Genomic DNA, 22,950 nt, shown 5'->3' on the forward strand with positions numbered 1-22,950 from the left:
TGTTTAATTTAGAATCTGATAGCTCCTACATTTTGAGATCTCCGGTAGATGCTACACACAGAGAATGCTCGGTGGCCACTGGCAGAAATTCTCAGAAAAACAGTCCTCAGGCTTGTTGAAATCACAACTACCACTTTCACTCCCCGCCTCCCTGTCACTGAGGAGGCTGTTTTGACTCGAATTACAGGGGCCCCGTGAGGGCTACCTGCGGTCCAAATGCGCATGTGACAATGGACACTCCTTCACCGGCCGTCCAGTGTTATTTCAGACCCTGTTGGACATATGGGCTCTGTTCCGAGTCGCGGAGATCCACGCTTGAGAGAGAAAATTTTTGTAGAGAGTCCCCTCACCACGCACAAAATGTCCTCATCGCTTTGTCAGGGTGGGGCCTGAGTGGGGGCAGATGGCCGCTGAATATCAGAATGACGCTTTCTCCTCTGGCGTGTTCTCTCCAGTCTGGGGGCCTGGATGTATTTGCGGGGATCCTGGTTGTTTGCTGCTCCCACCCCGCGCCCAGCTCCTATTTCTGCCATGTGTGGGGCCAGTGCTTGGAGCTCCGCAGCTGTTGGAAGCACAGTAAATCCATTCACATACTGACAGAGCCCAGTGACTAATACGGGCTGAGTAAGGAAACAGAAACATTGGGCAAGCAGGAACAGCTGAATTACTCTTGGAGGGGTGAGGAAATGACACCCCCAAGGGGCTTGATCTCACCATTTGGTTTGGGCTGGGGAGCTCACCCTGGAGGCCACCTGGATGCCATCCCGGTCACCCACTATCATTCATTCTCAGCAGAAGGGGCACCCAGCCAGGCTTGGGGAGCAGGAGGAAGAGCTATAAGGAGCTGGTTGTGTTGAGACCATGAAGAAAATAAATCACTTGAACCCAAGTACTTGAAGTTGAGGTGGTCTGATTTGCAGCTGGGAGTGTGGGCTTTGGAACCAGACAGAGCTGACTTCAAATCCTGTCCCTGCCCCGTAGTCTCTGACCAACCCATATCACCTCTAAGCCTCTGTTTCTTCATTTGTAGAATGAACATCATGATCGGGTTCCTACCTCATGGGGCTGTTTCAGGAATGAATGAGACTATTGTATAAAGCACTTAGCATGTGTGTATAAAGCCTGATATGCTCCCAGAGGGTGTGGCTCAGTAGCTGAGTGTCAATTTATGAACTAGGAGGTCATGATTCCATTCCCATTCAGGGCACATGCCTGGGTTGTGGGCTCGATCTCCAGTGGGGAGTGTGCAGGGGACAACCCATCAATGGTGCTCTCTCATCATTAATGTTTCTTTCTCTTACTTTCCCTTACTCTCTGATATATATATATATATATATATATATATATATATATATATATATATATATAATATATATATATATATATATATATATATATATATATATAGAGAGAGAGAGAGAGAGAGAGAGAGAGAGAGACTGATATTCAATAAGCACTTAACAATAGGTCGTAATCATAATAGTACATTTTATTTTTTAATATATAAAATATATTTTTAAAGCCTGATATCCAATAAGCACTTAGCAATAGGTATTAATCATAATAATACATTTTATTTTTAAAAAATATGTTTTTATTGATTTCAGAAAGGAAGGGAGAGGGAGAGAGAGATAGAAACATCAATGATGAGAGGGAATCATTGATGAGCTGCCCCCTGCACACCACCCACTGTGGATGGAGTCAGCAACCCGGGCATGTGCCCTGACTGGTAATCGAACTGTGACCTCCTGGTTCATAGGTCAATACTAAACCACTGAGCCACTCCAGTCAGGCTAGTAGTACATTTTAAATAGAAGGCAATGAACTTTGTATTTGTCCACCCAGGCAGACAGATATCAAAAGGATGCTTGACACTTAACTGCTTCAAAACACACTTTCTCACCAAGATCCCCAGGACCACCGGCATCAGAACCTGCGCCACGAGGTGAGCTGGAGAAAGAACATCTGAGGCTTGAAGGTGTCAGGGCTCCACTAGACTTTGTGCTCGGAATTAGACCTCCACAAACACTCTGCTGCCTACCGTGGAGCACCATTCAGAACATGTGCTTACAGCATTCCCATCAGCTACAGGGCAGCAAGATGCATGGATCTTCAGCCATGGTGTGTGGGACGTTTCATCCTCCAGAACCTCCTGGACTGGATATTATCAAGTATTATGCAAATACAGTATTTTATTCCCATCAACAGCAATTGCCATAATTCCAATTAAGCGTACCTACTGATGATGAGCCCTTCCTTTTGGACATTGCAAGTCCACCAATCAGAACCCACCAGAGCCCCTCCTCAAGCCAGAGGAGTAGGGGAGAACGGCTTGTCCACACCTGCTATGTAACCCGGAATGTCAGCCAGGAAGGTCATGGATTCGGCATGTTGACAATCAGCACTGATCAAATGAAAAGGTGAATTACCCGTGATTAATAACTAGTCATAAGCTGGATAGAAAACAAGGAGGGAAACTTGAATCCCACATGCAAAACGGTGAACGTGGAAAGCTTGGGAAGAATTCACCCCTTCAAGGAAGGCTTTCTCCTGCAGCCTCCTCCTGTTGGCCAGACCAGTTCACACATCCTCCCCTGCTCCCCTTCAGCCCTGCTGACCCTTCTCGTCCTTGTCTGGCTTCCCCTTGGACCTGTGGTTCAAGCCTGCAACCCGGGCATGTGCCCTGATTGGGAATCGAACTGTGACCTCCTGGTTCATAGGTTGACACTCAACCACTGAGCAACACCGGCCGGGCATGTTTTTCTTCTTAATGGCAAAAACTATGAAAACTGATGTGCTTCAGGGTCCTCTCTGTGTATGCCATAGTGCCCCGGCAACCACCGATGCCTGCTCTCGCCACAGGGCCCTTGTCTCCACCTTCTCAGCCCCCGCACCGGATTCCTTACTTGCTGAGGCAGCTGTGTACCCAGGGAGCATCTGGGTCTTGCACTGAACCGGGGCAACGGAGTATATGCTGAGCCTAGATTCTCCAGATTTCCTTTACGCCCTCGCCCTCCATTAGTTCCAACCCCATTGACTATTTATAGACACTGAGCAAGCCAAACTGTTTGAAGATACAGGGCAGAAGAAGTTCTGAGGGCTGCCATTTCCTTAGACCTCCCTGAGAGCTGTCTCCAAGAATTTAAAGAGAATTATTGAAACACATTTCACTGATTTATTATTAATTGAAGAGTGGTCGCTGAAAAACTTCCAAGTGTTTGCCCAGGTCCCGAATTTATGCCATAGACAGGGGAGCCAAAATGAGGACACAAAGGTCCTGGAGGTTAGGGGTGAGGTGAAGGGGTAGGTTAGGGGAGGAAGGAGGTGTAGGGGGCAGGAGCTTGATGAGGAATGGGAGCAGAAACCGGGGAGCTGAGGGAGGTGGGAGGGGGGGCAGGAGGAGGCTTTCATGGGAATGAAGCCAAAGTCTACTGCCAAGCTGTGGGGTCCAGGAAAATCTCACTGGTCGACAGGAATAAGAGCCACCGGCAGAGAGACAAACACTGCTTCCGTCCCAAGACACAGTGGCACGGATGGCCAAGGAAAGCAGATGCTTGTCATCTGGGCAAGGGCTCAGCAACACCAATTCTGAAACATGTTACCAAGAAAGGGACATAGGGGCAGCTAGAAGTGGTGACCGGCCCTGGCTGGCGTGGCTCAGTGGATAGAGCGTCGGCCTGCAGACTGAAGGGTCCCAGGTTCGATTCCAGTCAAGGGCACATGCCTGGGGCTGTGGGCTCGATCCCCAGTGAGGGGTGAGCAGGAGGCAGCCAATCAAGGATTATCTCTCATCATTGATGCTTCTCTCTCTTCCTTCCTCTCTGAAATCAATAAAAATATATATTAAAAAAAAAAAGTGGTTACCGCAGCAAAGTGTCTAGGAACCCACCCTCCGTGGAAGAAAACAAGACATTTGGGGATGGGAAACCAGGACGCACACACGCACACACGCACACACTTGCTGTCTGACAACACCTGAATAAGGCAGAGAGGGTGACTACCCCAAACAGACAGGCAAGGCCTCTTCCCAGCTCACTTGTTGCAGGCTGATTTCTATTTCCTGGTGTGATTTATTTGGGAAAATGGGCCTTCCTTGTTGATATGCTATGAATTGGCCAGAGCCACACAAATAATGAGCAATACAAGCCTGATTTTGCAGATCTGAACACCCCTTGGCTGTCACTCCTGAATAGTTTCCTTCCTGTTCACCCAGAGTTCTGTCTTTGATGAGCATGAGCCCCTTCTCAGAGCAAGGGATGAAATCCAATAAGAGATGCCACCTTGTTTTCATTCCCCCACGACTTCACAGGTCGGGTTGGGAGTGAATCCCTCCACGGTGCACTGGGGAGGGGCGTGTAATTATTTCAATGGCAGAAAACAGTCCAGATGCAGCTCTCACACTTTGATGGTGAACTCGTCTGTCACTTACTCACACTGCCTCATCTGATTATCAAAGTCAGTAACACACCTTTTAGGGAACTTGTAAGACTGACGGTACTTTCAGACCACTGGACGAACATGGGATAAATCAACTATTAGGAAATCAAAATACTGAAGAAAAAAATTAAATGAAATGGATCTGTAAAAACAAGTGTGGAGAAAGTAGAAACTGTTGTAGGATGGTTTTGCTTGTTTGTTTTCACGCACAGTTTTGACGTGCCTGTGAACTCCTGCCAACAAAACTCAGGACAACTTTTTCACAAGAAAAGAGTTCTAAAGAAAGGGTAATGTCACTAGCAATGTCCCCATACGTAAAGATACTAGTAAGCGGTTTTGGTGATAGATGGCTATTGCCTGGCTCTCCCCAGACCAGTGCCCTCCTGCATGGCATTCCCAGTAAGAAAATCCAGAGTGGAGGGAGGAGAGGAGGAGAGAGAGGCTAACAGTTATGCAGGGGCAGTGCCAGCTGCTTTACATAAATTCCTACATTTAACACAAGTCAACGAAGTGCTATTTATTAGCGCCTTTTTATCGATAAAGAAACAGGCTCACCCTGGCTGGTTACAGTGTTGTCCGGAAATGCCAATATTGCAGGGTCCATCCCTGGGCAGGGCACATACAAGAATCAACCAATGAATGCATAAATAAGTGGAGCAACAAATCTTTTTTTTTCCTCTCTCAAATCAATTGAAAAAGAAAAAAAAAAAGAAAGAAACTGAGGCTCAGAGATATCAAATACCTTGGCCACGGTCACAGGACAAAGACCTAATCTGTCTATCTCCAGAGCCCATGCTTTCTCCACAACCATCTTGCCCTTGACCTACTACAAAACTACAAAACTGAGAGCCTACTATCCAGAGACCTAACGTAAATAAGATTTTCCCCCCTGAACCCCATTTGAGAGCTTAATCACAATATAAGCAGAATTTGGTTGGAAAGGTAAACTCAAGTATGTTTCCTAGAACTGAGATCCACCTGCTGCCTGGGGATCACAGGTGAGGCAAGACTGGGAAAACCCTCACTTGTAAGGGGGACCAAGGTGCAGCCTTCGTTACCGGGTGGGGGTGGGGGTTATGCCTTGTAGGGTATTTAGCAACATCCCTGGCCTCTACTCATGAGATGCCAGTAGCACCCTTACCCATAGTTGTGACAACCAAAAGTGTCACCAGAAGACAGTGAAAAGAGTAGTGGTCACTTGGAGTTAGCGGGGAGGGAGGGATGAAAAGGCAGAACACAGAATTTCTAGAGCAGTGAAACTGTTCTGAATACCGTAATGGTGGACACCTGTCATTGTATAATTGTCAAAATCCATAGAATGTGCACTCCACGAGAATGAGGCACAATGTAAACCATGGACTCGGGGGGATGGCAATGTGTCAGTGTTGGCCCATCAATTATAACCAAGGTACCACTGTGGTGGGAGATGTTGCTAATGAGGCAGGTTGGGATGGGGGCAGGCAGTAAAAGGGAACCCTCTGTACTTTTTCCTCTCAACTATGGTGTGAACCTAAAATTTCTCTAAAAAATAAAAAAATTTTTAAATGGTGATGGAAGAAGACTTGACTTGGGGTGACGAACACACAATACAATATACAGATGATGTGTTATAGAATTGTACATTTGAGAACTATATAGTTTTATTAACTAATGCCACCTCAATAAATTCAATGAAAAAGAAAAGTTGTTTTAATTTTTAAGGGAAAAAAAAAATGTTTCCAGCAATTGCCAAATGTCCCTGGGAGACAAATTATGTTTTATCCTGTTACAGGCACTATTCTGCTCACAGCAATACTTTTTAAAAATTTGTAGTAAAATACACATAACATGAAATTTACCATTTCAACCACAATTCAGTGTAATTAAGTACATTCACATGTTATACTACTATCACCAGTATCCATTTCTAGAACGTTCTCATCATCCCAAAGAGAAACTCTATACCCATTAAACGCTAACTCCTCATACCCCTTTCCTACCAGCCCCTGATAATCTCCGTTCTACTTTGTCTCTATGAACTTAACTACTCTAGGCCCCTTATATAAATGGAATTATATAGTATTTGTCTTTTGATGTATCTCATTTCCTATAATGGTTCATCTACATTGTAGCATGTATCAGGATTGCCTTCCTTTTTATGGCTGAATAATTTGTCCACTCATCTGTTGATGGTTATTTGGCTATATGTCAAATGCTGCTAGGAACTTGGGTGTGCAAATATCTGATCAAGTCCCTACTTTAAATTCTTGTGGGTATATACCAAGCAGTGGAATGCTGAATGCATTTAAATGTGACCGTTTTCAGATCACGTTTTACAAGAGAACAGGTGATGTCAGTGAATGATTGGGCTGATGGTGGCCAGAACGCAGTGCCTGTGGGGCTTGACTTCTGATTCCAGCGGCAGACCAAGGATTCACCTCTGTCCTCTGCCACTCACTGCCTTGGGCAAGCTACCTAATCGCCTGACATTTGCTTCTCCACTGCACAGGAAGAAGATGATAAAAATGGCCCCTCCCTACTAGACTAAGAAGTGAAAAGTGAGACAGAAAGTCCCTGTGCAGCCACCAGGGCCGCTGGATGCAGTGGGTGTTTAATCGGAGCTGGCCCTCCTCAGACGTGAAGCGTGGCCGTTGCCGGTGCGGGCGATATTCCCCAGCCCATGGAGTAGCTATGGCAGACCCTGCATGGTGCTGCCCAAGATCTCATCCACTCCCCTGCTTCCTCTTTTACCGAATCCAGATTGGGTTTGAAAGAGTCACCTGCTCAGTAAAATACTCACCTCCCACACACCCTGGCAGTGGGGTGTGGCCATTTGACCCAATTCTAGCCAAAGAACTGAAAAAATATCTCTAAATGAGGCTTCTTTTCTTACAGAGCTTTTTAGTTTTAGTTTGATATGGGATATGAAAACATTTACATGAGTTGAAAGCCAACAGTATGGAATAAGGTACATTTCCCATGGTCTCACCCCCATCCCTGCCTCCCACACCTTGTTCCCTTCTCCTCCTCTAGACATTTCTTCCCTTTTTTCTTTGTTACCCTTGCAAATATAAGCAAGTACACATGTTTGTGTATTTCTTTCCTTCCTTTTGTACATAAAAGGATGTATCAATATTGTTCTTATATCTATGTTGTTCTTTTTTTATTTCATATTCTCGAATCTTGGAGGCCACTCCATCACTATTTCTGTACTGCTTCCTCATCTCTTTTTTGTTACATGGTCTTTGATCGTGTGGTTATATTATGGATTATCCAAACGGTCCCTTATTGACGAACGTTTGGGTTGTTTCCAGGTTTGTTTTGAATCATCATCAGTGCCACAGCGAATATGCATGAGTCACTTTGCATTTATGCCTGATGCCATTTGGGCTGATTCCTGGAAGTGGGATTGTTGGGGTCACGGGTGATGATGTATCCCCCTGTGCTCAAGCTTGCGGGTTTCTCGGTTGTTGGAGTTGGGCCATGTTGTCTTGCAGAGCTTTCTGTTTGCCCTCTGCTCTTCTTCTGTCTCCTTTCTTCCTGCCTAGGACACGGCAGCTGGTTCTGGAAAGTGCAGCAGCCTTCTCACCGCCGTGTGGGGGAAGCCGCACCCTAAGGATGCAGAGCTGGAAGCCAACAGGGCTCCAGGAGGCTCTGTGACCTCTCAGCCAGTCCTCCGCCTCCCACCACCGCCGCCCTTCATGCTGTGGGAGAAATGCAGACCCCTCGCCGGGCTAGCCCTCGTCATTCAAGTTCCATTACTCACAGCCTAAGACAATATCATCATTTACATACTGAATAAATCTAATTCAAATTATGTTACATCCATTGATATGCTTGTAACTCATTAATAAATTGGTACCTACTACAAGCTCTACTGTCCAATATGGCAGCTACTAGTCACACGTGGCCATTTAAATTTAAATTAAAATGCAAGTGTCAGTGGCCCTAGCCACACTTTAAGAGTTCCACAGGCACAAACAGCCACCATCACAGAAAGTTCCACACAACTCAAGTGTCACTGAGGGGTCATTCTGTTATAACCATTCCGATGAACTCTTAAGTATTGTTGTAAACATAACTCTACGTGAGACTAGGCTTATCCATCAATCGTTTAGTCCTGTGTTACAATAAACAAGGTGCCCTGCCTCCACTTCTTCAGCTACGGAAAAGCCCACCGCCTGTGGCTTCCTGCCTCCCCATCAAGGACATCTGTGTCGTGGGCAATGGCCGGGCCCACGGTTCCCTTCCCTTGCAGCCTTATACACAATGCAAGTGTATCTTCCAGGAATTGAATCTATACATTTTCTCTCCTCCCCCAAGAAAATGTATAGACAAAAATCAAAAAGCACAATCACCAGAGAGGATAATCAGGAAAGAAGGCATGATTTCCTCAATCATGCAGAAAACAGCCCAGTGACGGGAAAAGCATCTGAGAGGCGAGCTCCGAGGAAATTTCAGGGGAGAGAGCCTATGGTGTCGGCCTCCACTTCAGTTTCAAAGGGAAAAGCAAGGGCTGAGGCGCAGAAAGCAAGGAAGACGTTTGCAAGTTCCTGAAGCTTTGGGGGTTTTCACACAGTGTGGATGCCCATATTGTGTGATCAGATAGATGGAATCATCTGTCAGCCTGTCTGTTCACATAGCTATGCTATTCATAGAAAATGTCCCTCCTCCCCCAAATAAACACCATATGCCTCTTCTCTTACCTAACGGGGTGCGTGCATCCGAGGGAGCTGTGGCAGGTAGGGGGAGGAAGCGACGCCAGGTGACTCAAGGGGCCATTCTGGGCTCTTCCGTAGAACATTCTTCAGGGATGTCACAAGCAATAGGGAACCATATTAAGTAATAAATTTGAAATGTGGTTTGATTCCTGCCGCCTACAGCAACATGAGAAAGGAAAGGAAAGAAGACGGCACCATCTTTTGGACTCCAAATTCCGTCAGCTTTTTGTACACACACACACACACACACACACACACACACACACACACACCATTCTCCTGCCATTTCTCCAGCCCATGTTTCATGATCACCCCCTGTCGCAAACTCCTTTACTCTCTTTCTCCCCATCCCTCTCCCTAGCCCACCCTGTGAAACTCAACTGTGCACCCACTCCGTGTCTGCACCGGGACATTGCTGAGGGAGAAACACTCCACCTATGGTTTCAGGGGCTGGGGCAGGGAGAGTGGGGAGCTACTCTTTGGTTTGGGAGGATGAAAAGTTCTGGAGATGGTGGTGATGATGACTGCACAATACTGTGAATGCACTTTTGATCTCAAGTGCACAAATAGCAAGTGAACATTCGACACTGGCCGTCAACCCTGATATACTTCCCCAGTTTTTTCATTTTCCCACTCTTCAAATGGTTATTTCATCCTTTCTCCCGACCCTCCCACACTCATCCCTTTCCTCATTCTCTTGCTTCAATGAGAAAACTCGAGAAATCTGATCGAAGCCCCTTTACCTTCCCTTCGACAAAACTACCAGCCCACCCCTACCTCAGCCAAATTCTGTACCTCCCTTTCTGTTATTGGGGATGAAGTGTCCTGCTCTTATCACAAATTCCTCTCTGGGAGGGAGAAGGAATAGGATATTCTTGCTTAATGGTTCAAGTTTCAGTTTGAGTGATGGAAAACTTTTGGAAAAAGTATAATCTGGTAGAATAATGTCATTAATGCCACCAAATTGTACCCTTAAAAATAACTAAAATGAAAAAAAAAAAAAAACTAAAATGGCTCTAGCCGGGTGGCTCCATTGGTTGGAGCATTGTCCCATGCATTAAAGGGTTTCGGGTTCAATTACCTGTCAGGGCACATGCCTAGGTTGTGGGTCCTGGAAGGTTTCTAGGTCACTCTCTTCCTCGCCTCACCCGCTCCTCAGCCTTCCTCTCGCACCTGTTCATAGAGGCCGTCCCTACAGAAAGCCATTGACCAGCTCTGTGTCACCCAATCAACTGAACACTCAGCTTTCTTGATACACTTTTCACTTCCATGGCACCATCCTTTACTGCCTCAGAGAGCTCCATCTGGACGTTTCTCTGGTTCCTCCTCTATCTTTCCCATTCTGGGCTCCCTTCTCTTGTGCACTCACACACTACTTCTGGGTGATTCTGTCACATGGTTTTAAATATCAATAAAGATCAGTATGTCCCAAACTTCCAAACCCTCTCCCTGAGTCTCCAGAATTGAATATCCTTTTATCTACCTGGCATCTCCACAGCAATGACCTTCTGTCCTAAACCAGCTAAGGCCTTTCTAACGGCACTGCTGGCCTCAAATCGTTGGTCATTTCCTTCATCCTTCCCTCCCTCACCTGTCAGTGTTGATTCAACAAGTGCTGTCAGCTAGTCATGTAAAATGTACCTTGAATCTGTCCGCTTTACTCCTTCTCCCGTTCCCCCCTCATCTGGAGCACTGCAATAGCTCGCTCCCAGGGCCTCCTGCTCCCCTCCTGCCCCCCGCTTAAGAACCAGTCTCTCCCTCTGCCCAAAAAAGCAAGTTACATCACCCCATGCCCCAGCTTCACCCGCTCCATGGCTCTCACTGCTTCTCCAATTACATCTAAACTCCTTACGTGATCTGAGCACAGCCTACCTCTCTCCAACCTCATCTTGCACCCATCCGTCTCGTTCACTACGCTCTGGCCGTGCTAGCCATCTTCCTGGCCCACTCATGCAGTGGTTCTCAACCAGGGGTGGGTGATTTTGCTCTCAGGGAACATTCGACAACATCAGGAAACATTTGTATTGTCACAGTTTAGAGGGGAGCAGGTTACCACTGTTATCTAATGTGTAGAGGTCAGGGGGTGGGGTGGGAGGAATACTGCTAAACACCCTACAAGGCACAAGAAAGACCCTACAACTAATAATTATCTGGCCCAAAATGTTAATTGTGCTGCTATGGATTGAATATTTGTGCAACCCCCCCCCCTCCCCACAACTCATATGTTGAAGCCCCAATCCCTAATGCGATGGTATTTGAAGCTAAGACTTTAGGAAGTAATTAAGTTTAAATGAGGTCATGAAGGTGGGGCTCCCATGACAGAATTAGTGCCCACATAAGAAAAGGAAGAGACTCTTGGCCATGGGAAGATACAGCAAGAAGGCAGCCATCTGCAAATCAGGAACAGGCCCTCATCAGGCCCCTGCCTCCACCTTGGACTTTGCAGTTTCCAGAACTGTGATAAGTAAATGTTTAAGCCACACAGTGTATGGTCTTTTGATATAGTAGTCTGAGCTAAGACCAGTGCTAACGTTGAGAAATCCTGCAAACTGCTCAAGTAACTGGGCACCGACCCCCTTCCTGCCTCAGGGCCTTTGCACAAGCTAGTCCCTTGGCCTAGAATGCTGTTCCTCTACCCTTTGCATGGCTCACTCTTTCTTGATCTTATTTTTCTAAAGAACCCCTTTGGGATCACCCATTCTGATTTTTCAAATATACTATTTGATACTGTTTTATTTTATCTGTTTGTTTATAATCTGTTTCAACTAAAATTAAGTTTCTTTTTTTAATTTCATTTCATTTTTATTTTTTTAAATTTATCTTTATTGTTCCCCCTTTTTTTCCCATTGACCCTCTCCACCCCGCACCCACCCTTCCCAGGCCTTCACCACACTATTGTTGGTGTCCATGGGCTATGCATATAAGTTCCCTGGTTAGCCCCAGACTTTTTCGCTTTTTTTTTCTATTTTTTCCACCCATTTTATTTTTATTTATATTTTTTTCTTTCTTTTTTTTAATATATTTTATTGATTTTTTACAGAGAGAAAGGGAGAGAGATAGAGAGTTAGAAACATTGATGAGCGAGAAACATCGATCAGCTGCCTCCTGCACATCTCCTACTGGGGATGTGCCCGCAACCCAGGTACATGCCCCACACCGGAATCGAACCTGGGACCTTTCAGTCCGCAGGCCGACGCTCTATCCACTGAGCCAAACCGGTTTTGGCTTTTTTTCTTTCTTGATTAAGGTATTGCACATGTGTCCTTACCTTCCCATTGCCCCCCACCCAAATTAAGTTTCTTAACAGCAGAAATCTTATCTGACTTTCTCACCAAGGCCTAATAGTGCTTGTTGCATCGTTAGTACTCAATGAATACTTGGGGAACAAGTGATTTTCCAGGTAATTTAGCTTTATTCCAAAAATAAGTATAACAAGTATGTACACGGAATAGGTAACGGGTATTACAGGACATTTAAAACAGATCAATACAGTCACCACTCTCAAGGAGTTTACAATTACCTAAGAAGGATAAAATGTGCTTTTATACACCTAAGGCAAAATAAGATACACCTATAGCTAGGGAGCTGGCATGGCGTCATGTGGTGAGGGGCACTCACTGAGTTGTGAGATAATTCAAACAAGATGCCTCACAGTCTTAAGACTGCCCTAGAGATGAAAGGCAGCAACACGTAAGGGTCAGAAACATGGACTCTGGAGCCCAGATTAGAGAGGTTCGGTTCCTAGTTCTATCCTTCTAACTGTGTGACCTTGAACTAGCTTTTTAATCTCTCTGTGCTTCAGTTTCCTCATCTGTTACATGGAGATAATGAAAGCAGCTGCTTCACGGCCTTGCTGTAGACTTAAACGAGCTACGGAGGACACCAGCGGTCTGGCCGTTAGTGTTCAAAGAAAGGAGTGATCACACAGGACTAGAGACAGGGATGATGCAAGGGCTGACTTTTGAGATAAGGTGAATCTGAATGGAAAGATGATGAAGGTCTTCTCCGTGTAAATATTATATTGCACATGAAAGAAGATGTACCACGGCCTGGAGTGTTGCTTAGCAATGGGGTCGGGCAATTTTGAAAGAGAGCAACTCATAGAACCATGATCTTCCCCTGATCTTATTATGTCAGAAAACCCGAGAGATCTGGTCACCAAATGACACTATCACTTTCTATTTTTTTGTTGCTATGTAGTATGCTTTGGTTTTAAAAAACAAAACAGACTTGAACCAATTTGGTTCCACACTTACTACTGTGTAAGCTTAACTTCTGATTCAGTTTCCAGTGAAACCAACCCACCCCACTTTAGAGAAGTAGTATGTGAATTAATAGTTAATACATGTGCAAGGCTCAGATATAATATAGATGTAAGATACTTTCTACAAACACCACCCAGGGTTTTACTCAGAAATATGATATGCATTGCATTTTAATGTAGATGAAAGGAATTAAAGAACTTTAAAACACTTTTTTTTCCCTCCCTTCATGTGTCAGAGAAGAAAAGAGAAGGCAGGACTGCAGCTAAGAGGCCTGGGTTCCTGGACTTGGGCGCAGCCAGTCACACAAATGTTTCTGCAGCAGATCAGGGAAGGCCAGACACTGCTTCTATCACACACTACTTTGGTGCCATCCATGTCTACCCTGTTAAAAGGCAAAGCCAGCCACAGGATCCATCCCCAAAAGGAAAGGCCAACAAAAACAGCCCCTCCTTATTTCTTGAAAAGAAGAAATGATGTTCTTTTACTGTTTAGTCTAATAAGCAGGTATCTGGGGATCTCTGGCTCCATCCTATGCATTGTGATGTTGGGCAAAATTCTGCAGGACTTTCAAAATCCTAAAATAATATCAGAAAGGCAAGCTTGGGGCAAGGATGCCTTTAGTGTGTAGATGTCTCAAGACATGTCAATCCATATTTTATAGCCTCCCCGTAGCTTTCTTTCCGTCCTACCCCCCACCCCCAATGATAGGACTAAACAAAAAGAATGATACTCTCCTAAAAGAATTACTACAGGGCCCTGGCTGGTGTTGCTACGTGGTTAGAGCATCAGCCCGTGCACTTAAGGGTTGCTAGTTGGATTCTCAGGCAAGGGTATGGACTACCTGGGTTGCAGGTTCAATCCCGGCCAGATCAAGGCGCCGGCAGGGAGGCAACCAATCAATGTGTCTCTCTCTCATCAATGTTTCTCTTTCTCTCCCTCCCACTCTCTCTAAAAATCAATGGGGGGGGGGGGGAGCCTCCGGTGAGGATTAACAACAAAAAAGAATAACTACAGGGATAAGGAAGGAACTCAGCCACTACTATGGGAAGAACTCCGGCCCAGCTGTCCCCCAGAAAAGCCTGCCAGCTGATCAGGGCGGGAGGCCTGGCTCCTGGCGGGGCTAAGCCAGCTTCTTCCACCCTCGTGGTCGGGAGCACCCTAGACTTTCAGAGTTTTACTCCCCAGCAGGTGCCTCTCGATGTGGCAATGGCCACATCTGGCCCAGAGCAAAGGCCAGAGCAGGGCTCCCAGGGTGATTCGGGGACCACACCCCATGGAGGGAGGTGGTGCTGCGGCTGGGCAGAGCGGAATGTGGGACCCAGGGCGAAATCACTGAAGGAGGCCCGAGCTTTTGGTGATAAAAGCCAGAGAGAAAAAGAAGGTCCCACTCTCCAAGCTCTGGGAGGCTGAGGGGAATGGAAGGTGGCGTGGGCTGTTGTTTCAGAAAGCTCCCCCGGAAAGAGGTGGGGGGGGGCTGGAGAAAGTAGGGCCCCACTCCCCCCACCCCCAAGAAAAAGCAGCCGGGAGGGGACAAAGGAGAGAGTCTGGGATGGGCTGTGCATTGGTCCTGAAAGGCCCTGTGGGGGAGGGTGGGGGAGGGGAGGGGAGGGGGAGGGGAGGAGGGGGAGGGGCCCGCAGCTCCGGGCTGGGCTGGAGCTGGAGGCCGCCGCTGGCAGGAAGGGAGGGCGGCCTGCATGCTTGGCTGGCCGCGGCCCAGAAAACTTTAACTCAAAGGAGTCGTTCGAATTTAATCCTCCCCCAGGACCGTGCAAGAGAAAAAAAGGAAGGGGGAAACAAGTCAGAAGTCTCAAGAGGAAGGAGCTTTTTGTTTTAAAGGGCTACCTCTTGGGCCTGTCCCCAATTTTCTGGGTTTTGTTCCTGCTTTAAAAGGAGAAGTTTTATGTCACCCGTGAGAGTCTGCATTTTTGTGGGATTCAAGTATTCCTTAATTAGGTGTTGTCTCTTTACAGAAAGAAAAGACGCCTTTTATTTCATTTTACTTTGCCGTTTTAATTTACTCCCTTTCGTGTTTAATAACTAGGTAGGGAAATGTTAAACAGCGGCTGTAAAATATTACAAACCCTGCTCCCTGGGAACTGGTGAGAAGGAACTTTTTAGTGCTATCTCCCATCTCAGGGAGGGGCGGTGGGAGGCACCCAGCTTTGGGGTGGGGGCTGGAAGGAGGAGGGATGTGTTTCCCCTCCATCCCACTGGGTCCCACCCCCACCCTGTCCACCTACACATCAGTCTTCTTTTGGGGTTGATGCTGGGGGTGGAGCGCAGGGCTGCGTGGAGGTGGTGGCGGTCTGAATGAAGAGGGAGGTTTCGGGGCAGCTGAGAAACATACATCCACCTCCTCCAGGGGACCAACTGGTCCCTTTTCTTTGGCACCGCCGTCCTCATGAGGGCTGAGCCGTGTCCGGAACTAGAGAATGTGTCCCAGAAAGCAGAAGTGGCCAGGAAAGTGTTTGGCTTTGGTCTACTGGAGACAGGCTTCCTTACTGTGTCCTAAGGAATAAGGCACATTTTTTTTTTTTTTTGAGGAAAATGACAGAGAGGGAAGGGGCTATAGTTTTTCTACGGCTAAAAAGGTAAGTGGGGGGCGGGGCATACTCCCGATGAAGCACTGGGCCGACCCTTTAGCAAAGGGTTAGTAGTTGTCTGCAAATTGCAGAAGCTTCCCAAGGGATCTGGAACACAAGTTTGTGGGGCAGCACAGGGCACCAGTTTCCGTCTACTGAGCTGTGTATGATGCTTATACGCTCATTTTGCTGGCAAAAGAGCCTGTCATAAAATGTAATACTGACTATAAAACAAATCAGCGCTTTGAAACGACTTGCTTCAGATGTTTTCATAAATCCCTAATGGCTCAGGCACTGCCTGCTATTGATAATATTAATGTGTTAATAGTTCCTCTGAAGCAGCAGCACTGGGTAGGGCTGGACACACACACACACACACACACACACACACACACACACACACACCCCCCACATTCACACACACGGATGAGAATACCATGAAGCTGGAAGCAATGCTTTGGCTCTCCGGCGAATTCCAACTGCACTTCGTTGACCTCAGAAAGCCAGCTCCAAGTGAGATATCTGATATCATTTTAAATTCTTGGCTGGAGCACCCCTTTAGTTTAAAGTGTTTTACATTGGTTCATAAAAGAGTCTATTATATAGGTACATATGTACATATAAAAGCGTGGAGCACACCCATGTTCCTAGGAGCACTATTCACAATAGCCAAAAGGTGGAAACAACCCAAATGCCCACTGATAGGTGAGCGAATAAACAAAACCATATCTATCCATGCACTGGAATATCATTCAGGCATAAAAAGAAATGGAGTTCTGATGCATACTATACTGTGGTGAACCTTGAGAACATAATGCTCAGTGAAATAAGCTAGACACCAGAGGGCCGATAGTGTATGATTGCGTTTACATGAAGTACCTAGAGTAGTCAAATTCATAGAAATAGAAAGCAGAATGAAAGTGATCAGTTTGGGAAGATGACAAAGTTCTGGAGAGGGATGAAGTGATCGTTACACAACAATGTGACTGTACTTAATGCCACAAAACTGTATACTTAAAAATGACTCAAATGGGAGGTGTTATGTTATGCATATATTTTACCAGAATTCTTAAAGGGGTCAGAAAACACGTGAGTAATGGATATTAGGCTTCTCTACAACCGCCCATGTCCGCTCCTGCTGAATTCCCTGCCCAGACCCACAGCTCTGTCCCCGGGGGCTCAGAGTGCCCAGCTCCAAGGGAGGCTGCCCCTGGCTCCCCCAGCACCCAACTGGGCTTTCTTTGCCCTTAAGGAAATGAGAAGCTTTGTGTCTACAATTCCCCAGACACCCACCTGGCCCAGAGAAAACTTCCCATTAAAACCCAGTTCCAGTCTCAAGAAGGAACTTAAAGAACCAAGAAGGATACTTTTTATGGTGCAGTTTCTCTGCTGCCTCCCTAACAGGCACCATCCCCATTGGAGGAGGGTCAGAAAATAGCCGCTTCAATCTCCTTGCCAAGTGGCCAAAGACACTCAAGTTCTTTCAGGGCACATTTCTCTCCCTGGACCACCCGGCCCTCTGATTTATGGGATGGATAGAAAGATTCTAGAGCATCAACGTTAGAAATAACAGGTGGAGTGGGTGGGGAGTGGTGGCATTGGTTAGATTGCCGCGTTTTCCCTGAACTTCACCCCATCTTTTGGGGTTCTTCCTTCCTGAAAAGTACTTGCCTAGAATCACTTCATGGTTTTACGCCTCCCTGTTATAAGCAGCAGAACCTGAAAACCACCGAAGCCGTTGAGCCTGAAGGCAGACAGGGAAGGCCCAGGCTGAGGCCCATGCCTACCCGGAAGTTTCTCTCTGTAACACACAGACACTCGACCCAAGCCAACGGTTTTTCTGAGGCTTCCTCTTTGGGGCAAGTTTAAGAAATGGTCAGAGCCGTCCAACCGCTGCCCTGTGCCCTAAAGGGAGACAAACATTGGCTTAATGCAAGTTTCCCCCTGGGCACGCCGCTAAATTTCCCTTACACATCATTACCCAGAGCCAGGCTGCCAAGAGCCCCTGGTCCCCTCACAAGGTGTTGGCCCAGCTTGCATCTACGATATAGCAATGCCAGGCCTTCTTCTCCCTGCCAGCCCAGGAAGATACACCTGCCGCCAGTGATGAGAGAAGCCTGTTCAGAGCCCTACGTAGAGATGGCAGGATGTGAGCAAGATGCCTATTAGTTTCGGGCCGACAGGCCCCATGGCATGGACCCCAGACAATGGGAGTATGCCAGTCAGGAAGGGAAGCCCCGCTGGAAGGAAGTGGGGAGTGGCGGGAGGACAGGGCTCCCACTATGCAGCTGGGGTGCCAGTCATGTGCACAGCCCAGTCAAGTGGGAATCAGAACAGAATCTGAGATATGAGCCGGCTCGTGGGTTAAACGCTATTAGGACCCGGAGCAGGGGGAGAGACAGCAGAATCGGAATATCACTAAGAAAACTTTGCAGCCAGATTTTCTACATCAACCGCTTCACCAAATTCCCTGCCAGCTCATAAAATGCTTGCCTGACTTGCCTTCTTTTCTCCAACTGATGGCTATTTTATTAAACGGTGTTGGGGGTGGGAGGAAGAGGGAAAAGTGGAGAGAAAAGTCAGGAGTGAATTACATTTTAATTTTACTTTAAATAAAAATTAAATTTGTTTAGGTTCAGGATGTATAGACCCTGATCATTTGCAGGTTGGATTTAAATATGCTATAACCGTGTGCATGTGTGTGCGTGTGTATCGACTTGTCTGGTCAAATATACAGGCAACATGCACAGGTATTCACTATACCAGAGCATAACCATGTGCAACAGACTCTAAAAGTCGTCTGTGTTTACAGTGTTTGGAGATCTATTCAAGAAAATCATATTTTGCTTTATATGTATGCATTGATTTTGTTCTTTGTAATTCTTCTGGAAACCTGACCGTTTTGTTTTACCTACTTTGGGGGGCAGTATGCAAAGTGCTTTTATATTTTAAAAGAGCGCCGACTTGCTAGTTGATGGACCTTTTCTCCATCCATTTCCTGTTTTTCAGGCTGACCCAAGCTCTCTGGCCATGCCAGTGGGGTGGGGCAGTAGCAGCTGGGAATCTCAGTGGGATGTCTGCCATTCAAGCAGGCCTATTTGGAAACAGGATCTGAGTTGCTGCCTGCCTCTTTCTCATCCTGTGTCCACCAGGCACAAGGATGTACCAGACCCTGGGGTAGAGGGCCAAGGGACCTGTGAGTCAACTGTGCAAAAAGGAAGATATAAAAATTAAAAAAAAAAAGAAAAAAAAAGGGCACAGAACGAGTGTAGGATGATGAGACCTGAGGAAAGGGAGAACAGGAGAAGACTGGGGGACTGAGAATGCTCCTGTGAGCCCAGTGGGCTGGTCATGAGTTTGGGCTCACAGGAGAACCCAGGTCCCCTGGCACTGCGAGAAGTACACCCACATGCGGCTGGATCAAGAGGCCTTCGGGCCACACTTCAACTCTGTCCTCCCCACTCCCATCCAGGTCAGACCCTGTCCCCATGCAGCCACCCTCTGAGGCGCCAAGCTCTCTTTGGGCCCAGGAGAGGACAAACACTCCAAACACGGATGCGGTCTGGATGGAATCACTAACAAAGCAACCACCACTTGCACACGTTCACAGCCTCCAAATAACTATTCGGAATCAAACAGGCCTGGCCACGAAAACCAGTGGGGAAATTCAAGGCCCTCTCCTCAGAAACCTAGATACTCCGGGTCCACCTAAGAGACTAACGTCTGGGGCCCCCTCTGGGACCCCGGTTTCTTCTGGAAGCCCACTCGCTTATGTCCCATGGACCTTTTCCTAACCTCACAGTTGTGCACACTCGCCCGCCCCTAAGTGAACCGGAGACGGAGCATCCGTGACCCTTTGCCTCCCCCAGCCCTTCTGGGGTCCCCTCCGTTCCCTGAGGGGAATCGCCGACAGAAGTTGAAAGTTTTCCGTGCTGGAGGGACTTCTCCAACCTGCGGCGGAAATCGGATCGGGGCAGGGGCATGGGCAGGGGCAGGGACGCGCGGCCCACGTTGCTGGCCCCGGGAGCCCAGACTGCTCCTCTCGTACAGAATTTGGCCGGCGCGGCAGCATGTGGGGAAACATGATTGCACTCCAACGGAATCACGACTCCTCGCGGAGCCGTTATTCGCGTCGCTCCGCACGCGCAAGTTCTGGCCGGGCTTTCAGCAACTCCCCCTCCTCGCCAACCCCTCGCTCGTAATTTGTGGGCCGCCTTGGAGCTGCGCCCGGGGCTGCAGTCCCCAAATTAAAGCCCTTTTGCAGCCGGGACGCCTAGCGAGCTGCCTCCGCGCACGCAAGGCCGGCACGACTGCTGGCGCTCGCCTCTCTCCGCCCAGACGCCCGGCATCTGAAATGGATGTGAGTTCACGCACATCCTGCGCGCACACACACGTGCACGCACACGCATGCCCCCTCTCGCGCCGTCCGCACACACGCACGAGCCTGGACGTCTGCCTTTTGTGCTCGCTTTGCAGGACGTGCCTTCCTTTTCCTGATCCCGATTTCCTCTTTTCGCTCTTTCATCTCCTCTTCCTTCGCCCCTGCCTTCTGGGCGCCCCTGGCCTGGCTCCTTCCCCTCCAGCCCCTCTGCCCCGGCGAGGCCCTCCGCCTCTCCGCCCGGGAGGAGAGGGGGCCGCGGAGGCGCGCCCTGCGCGTGGAGCGAGGGCCCTGTTCTGCGGGCGGCTGGGCCCGCAGGGCTGGCCTCTGGCCTGCGCCCTGTTTGTTTTCCCTTCGCCCCTTGAATGCTAGATTAAGACGTAAAGATTACCCGGGCCGCATAATGCCGGGAGTCAACACGCCAGCAGACAAAAGTGCTTGCGCAACTCCGCCAACCCCGCTGGGACCCGGGCCGCGGGCTGGGGGAAGAGAACGCGCTCCTCGCTGCTAATTACGAATAAATGATGATGTGCTCACTAAGTAATTGATTTAATGAAGTTCCTATGAAACTATTAAACCCGGGTGGAGGTCAGGCGGGAGGCGCCCCAGAGCGCCCATTGTGGGCTGTTTAACTCCGCCAGGCTCCTCGGAAAGACGTCGGGGCTAATAGGTGAAGTCACAGCTGCTCGCGCTGACTTCTCCCGAGCGTCCCGCCGGCCGCGGGCACCCTCGCGCCCTGCAACTGCCGCGCCCTCGTGCCCCGCCGCCCGCGCCCCGCGCCGGCCAGCTTACCCACGCCACTCCCAGCCCCGCCGCCAGCTCCCGAGGGCCTCTCCAGAGGGATCCCCGCTCTCGTTAAGAGCGGGAAGTTGAACACTGAACTTGTGCACACCGCCAGCGGTCGGCAGCGTCCGCCGCCACCCACCCCTCCCTCCTCACCCCACCCCCGCCACTTCGTGCAGGAACTTAAGCCAGTGTGCCACGCAGGGTGCTCGCGCGCTCTTGGCAAGGTGCCTGGAGCCCGAGCATGTGCCCAGTGCACTGGCTGGGGCGGAGGCGGGGGGTTTAGTTCTCCGTGAGTGTGTGTGTGTGTGTGTGTGTGTGCGCGCGCGCGCGCGTGTGTGTGTGTGTGTGTGTGTGTGTGTAGGGGCGCGCGCCCGTGCGTTCCGGGCCAAAATTTTTTGCATCTCTTACCCTGGCCTAGGGCCTGTTCATGCAAAAAAAAGTAAAAGTAGGGAGATGGGGACCAAAGGAAGATGCAAAAAACATCACCCAGGTTTGCTACTGGGCCTTGGAAGATCCAGACTTAGGTTTTGTAAACCTGTGGCGGGGTGGGGGTGGGGCTGCGGAGGGTCTGGCAGACCTCTCTCCTCCTCTCCACCGCCCATCTCCAGTAACTTCCAGAGTTGGCTAGGCGGTTCCCGCCCTAGAGCAACGCCTCCAGCTCCCAATGGGGCGGAGGGTGTGTAGGCTGAAGGCCCCAGTCTTGGGACTGACAGATCCCAGCTTCGCCCCCCTCCCGCTTCTAACAAAGCCCAGCCTTGCAGGATGGTGGAAACTGCTTCCCCTGCAGGATGGCTCTGGGTGGGATAGGTGACCCTCCTAACCCAGGAGGTTGGAGGGAGCCCTAAGGGCGTATATCCCGAGATGGAGAAGCAGGCATTGCAAATGAATCTAGAGTCAAGGGTGCTAAAACCCTGTACCTGGCCGCAAGGACCCAAATCATAGTCATGCAGGAGAGAGCATTTGACCGAGCCTCCCCCACCTCCATAGGATCATGTGGTAAAGGATAAGGCTCGCGTCCATCTGGAACTCCATACCAGGAGACGGACTCCTATGGGGGTTTTGGATGCAAAAATCAATCTGCCAGGGTACCCTGCACCCCTCCACTCTGGCAAGTCTTGTCTCTTCTCATCAAGAGCTAATAGTTAACATAGTTACTTAAGACATGCATTTCATTTATGCCACAGTTAGTTTTAATGTTAGGAATTCCCAGCTGCTGAAACCAACATCCACTTGACTTTGAATCAAACGCTTGGTATTGGGCTGGTATTGGGCTGGTATTGGGTTGGTATTGGGCTGGTATTGGGCTGGTATTGGGTTGGTATTGGGCTGGTATTGGGCTGGTATTGGGCTGGTATTGGGCTGGTATTGGGCTGGTATTGGGTTGGTATTGGGTTGGTATTGGGCTGGTATTGGGTTGGTATTGGGCTGGTATTGGGCTGGTATTGGGCTGGTATTGGGCTGGTATTGGGTTGGTATTGGGCTGGTATTAGGCTGGTATTGGGTTGGTATTGGGTTGGTATTGGGCTGGTATTGGGCTGGTATTGGGCTGGTATTGGGCTGGTATTGGGCTGGTATTGGGTTGGTATTGGGCTGGTATTGGGCTGGTATTGGGCTGGTATTGGGCTGGTATTGGGCTGGTATTGGGTTGGTATTGGGTTGGTATTGGGCTGGTATTGGGTTGGTATTGGGCTGGTATTGGGCTGGTATTGGGCTGGTATTGGGCTGGTATTGGGCTGGTATTGGGCTGGTATTGGGCTGGTATTGGGCTGGTATTAGGGTTGGTATTGGGTTGGTATTGGGCT

General features: G+C 48.6%; 1 long non-coding RNA gene across 4 annotated transcripts in view; it reads right to left on the minus strand.

Annotated features, from left to right (window-relative positions):
• LOC132228510 (uncharacterized) overlaps positions 1–21,262 on the minus strand; it is a 107,366-nt gene extending 86,104 nt beyond the window's left edge. For all 4 annotated transcript variants that reach the window (XR_009451361.1, XR_009451362.1, XR_009451359.1 and 1 more), the window contains exon 1: positions 21,155–21,262. This is a non-coding gene — a long non-coding RNA (uncharacterized LOC132228510). The remainder of the gene's footprint in view (positions 1–21,154) is intronic.
• Positions 21,263–22,950: the final 1,688 nt, after the last annotated feature.

Source organism: Myotis daubentonii, chromosome 2 (genome assembly GCF_963259705.1).
Source record: "Myotis daubentonii chromosome 2, mMyoDau2.1, whole genome shotgun sequence".
NCBI lineage: Eukaryota > Metazoa > Chordata > Mammalia > Chiroptera > Vespertilionidae > Myotis > Myotis daubentonii.